Source organism: Ictidomys tridecemlineatus, chromosome 1, assembly GCF_052094955.1.
Source record: "Ictidomys tridecemlineatus isolate mIctTri1 chromosome 1, mIctTri1.hap1, whole genome shotgun sequence".
In the NCBI taxonomy this organism is placed as follows: Eukaryota; Metazoa; Chordata; class Mammalia; order Rodentia; family Sciuridae; genus Ictidomys; species Ictidomys tridecemlineatus.
This window is the reverse complement of record NC_135477.1, coordinates 223,155,653-223,159,609: the sequence shown is the minus strand read 5'-3', so window position 1 is coordinate 223,159,609 and position 3,957 is coordinate 223,155,653.

Below are 3,957 nucleotides of genomic sequence, written 5' to 3'. Positions count from 1 at the left end.
CATAAACACATTCACATGCCATCTCAGCCCATCCCATATATAATCTCATCAATCATAGAGGAAGCATTTTATTTTTCATTCTAAAACTGCATTATGAACTTCAGGCTATTTTGTAACTTTTGGATTAGGCCCCTGACATTAGTAGCATGCAGTTGAGACATTTCCTATTATAATAAACCACAAAGTTAACCCCTTTTTTTTTAGAAAAAAGGCCATTAGCATCCACATTTCTCCAGAAGACTGGATTGAATAAGTGTTGATACTGAACACCTGGAACCAAAAAAAGAGGGAAGAAATTGTTCTTTTTTTTTTTAAGCACTAATATACTTTTATTAAAACCGATTTTGCCTGACTCTATTGTAATGGTCATATTTAAAATACAGAAGTAATATTTTAAAATTTTTTATTTGTTATTTTTAGATATTCATGGCAGTAGAGTATATTTTGACATATTCTACAAACATGGAGTATAACTTCAAATTCTTGTGGTTGTACATGATGTGGTGGTGTATTCACATATGAACATAGGAAAGTTATGTCCAAGTCATTCTACTGCCTTTCCTATTCCCATCCCCCTCCCTTTCCTTCATTTTCTTTTGTCTAATCCAATGAGTTTCTATTCTCCACCACCCCCACACACTATTGTATGTTAGCATTGACATATCAGAGAACCTTTGGCCTTTGTTTTTAAGGGATTGGCTTATTTCACTTAGCATGATAGTCTCCAGTTCCATCCATTTACTGGCATAGGCCATAATTTCATTCTTCTTTATGGCTGAGAAATATTCCATTGTATATATGTACCACATTTTCTTTATCCATTCTTCTATTGAAAGGCACCTAGATTGGTTCCATAGCTTAGATATTGTGAACTGAAGTGGCCAAATCACTAGAGCATACTGATTTTAAATCCTTTGGGTATATGCTGAAGAGTGAGATAACTGGGCCAAATTGTGGTTCCATTCCAAGTTTTCTGAAGAATTGCCATATTGTTTTCCAGAGTTATTGCACCAATCTGCAGCCCCACCAGCAATATATAAGGGTAACTTTTTCCCCACATCCTGGTTAATATTTATTGCCACTGAAATAATTTTACGGTATCTCTGACAGCGGTATTTTTCTTTTCTGTTCTACATAGTCTAAAGACAGTGAAAGATTTAGAGAAAATCTTTGCATCTGTTGAAACTTGTTGATGCCTTCCAGTTCCTGACTATTGCATGGACCCTGTTCTGTGTTTGTGTGCCATCTAGACTCCTTGAGGCAATCGTCCCCCAGCTTCTACAAGCATAAGCCTCCATTGCTTACAACCAAGCCCTTCTCCAGCAGTTGTCTTCAGCTGGAGAATGGCTCATCAACAATTATGCTGCCCCTTGGGAGCTGCCTGCATCCCATGACTGATCAACGTGAGGGTAGAAAGGCCCAGACCCCTTTCCTCAATTGAAACATCTCTGAAGGGCCACTTCAGCTCTAGAACTCACCATAAAGTCATTCAAAAGTCCTGTCTCAATTACATTAAAGTGTCACTTTCTCTGACCTCATTTCCATAAGCTATCTTAGATATTTCTGAGAACATACCAGGTACATGTATGAACAAATTTCCTTCTTGGAAAGTTCTCCCTAGAGAATCAAACCTAAGACAATTCCCAGATGTTGCCCTGGGAGCCAGAGTCTAAATGAATAAGATTATGGATCTGGATCTCTCACAGATTGTCCAGCAATGAAGACCAGTGGCAGGTTGTACACTATTACCCTTATCACATGATACAATTGTGAAAAACTTCACAGGGTGAAAGGATCCAGGTACATAATTTGCAGTACCCAAAAAATTAAAATGTGAAGGACTTTGTTCAAAACAACAACAACAAAAAGTGAAAAAGTTCTGTCAAAGTTCATAAATTAGAAAGCTTTTCCCTTCTTCTGTAGTCTCTAGACTCGTCATGGAGTTTTGCTTTTTCTATTTACTGTCATCTATTTAAAATTTTAATTATTAGCATGAGTCTTACCACTCATCTTTATATTGTGCAATATCAGCCTTAAATGTAAATATAAGATCATTTAATTCATAAGCAGAGTCACTGTGCTATAGTCTGAATATTTGTGTCCCTCCAAAACTTATGTCAAAATCCTAATCCCCTCCTGACAGTATCAGGAGATGTGGCTTTGGGAGATAATTGGGTCATGAGAATGGAGCACCATAAATGGGATTGGTGGCTTCCTTACTCCTTCCACTATGTGAGGATGAAGGAAGAAGGGGTTATATATGAACCAGAAAATGGGCTTTCACCATTTTGGGCTTACTGATGAGTAAAGAAAGACTGGGGGTGTGCCCTGTCTTTCTCTTTCCTTCATCATCATTGCCAATAAGTAGTGCTGATGCAAGACAGCAACACATGTAAGAAATTACAGGATAGTATTCTCTGGCTTTGTTGTTTCTTTCATTGTGTTATTTCTATATTTGAAGCACTTCAAGTTCAAACAAACAGTGTGGTCTCTCAGCACACAGTTGCAAACTCAAAATGCTTATCTTTTACTGGCTCTTCAATCTCTGGAACTCCCAGGTATGCTGGGAGAATTCTGTGTTCATGGGATCACAAGTGCTTTATGCTAATGGCAGGTCGAGGAACCACAGACATGTGGATAACACATATCCTTTTCCCGGCTCAAGTATGTGTTCACTATCTTGTTGGACTTCACCTGCAAAACAGGTCAAAGATAAAAATGTTAAGAATTTTAAAATGGTAACAGCATAGCACTAAACCAAGCATGAGACCCCTCTACACTCAGGACCCTGTGTAACTCCACAGGTTATAAACCCTTGAAGACAGCCTCAAGTGGTGACCTGGCTTAGAACAGTGAAAGAAGAAAATGCCCTGGGAGACATAATAACTCAGACTTTTGAAAGAGTCACAGAAAAGAATAATTATAAGGACTATGAAATCGAATGTTTATTCCTGGGCCATCAATGCATTGGAGAAAGAAATGAAAAATCGACCATGTTTAATCACCAATATAAGATGTGAAAGACAATGTTTTGCTATAGTGATAGGGTAAAAAAGGTTGAGTTAATTCAGCAAAAAATCCTGAAATTCCAGAATTCCCTGAATCAAGAGTCAGGCAACTTACTTTATAAAAGCTAGCCACCTAGTAAATATTTTAGACTTTGTGAGCCTTAGGGCTGCTATCACAACTACTCAACTCTGAGGTTGTAGAGGGAAAGCAGCTATAGACAATAATTCATTGAATGGGTGTGGCTAGGTTACAATAAAACTTTTTGTACAAAAGCAGTCCCATTTGGTCCGAAGCCCTTAATTCTTTCAAACAACTCAAATAAAAAAATTAAGACAAATCGGAACATTAGAGATCAGGCATAAGCCGGGACCAAAAGCTTGCTATATTATCCAACAGCAAGATGCCTTGTTGTACCCAAGCCTCTTCCTCAGCTCACGCTTTGGCACCAAAGTGTGACATACTTTTGGTTCACACTTTTGGCTCTTCCAATGGGAAAATCAAGATCTCTTTTGATCAGATCTCACAAGAGGAAAAAAATGAGTTTTATATACAGATGAGTCAACTTGTGATGTGGTACAGGCCAAAATTAGGTTATTGCTGTGCAATAACTCTACTCAAGGTGAAGGGCAAGCCTTCCAAAGCACAGAATGCCAGGCTGTGTTGGTTATCCACTTTCTGTAAAAATAAAATGTTGATTCCTGGGGTGAGTGGTGCAGTTGGGGAAGGAGGTTCTGAATTGCCATGGACATAGAAAGAAAGAGAAAGGTAGCCTAGATTCAAGGAAGTCTGGGGAAGAGGCATTCAATAGACTCCCAGAATCCCAGAGCCTACCTCCTAGGGCTCACAATCTACCAGATCTTACTTTGTCCTAATATTTATTCAAGCAATCTTTTTAGTCTCCACTGGTGTGCAAGACATGGTGGTAAGAAATAAAATTATAAAAGTGAT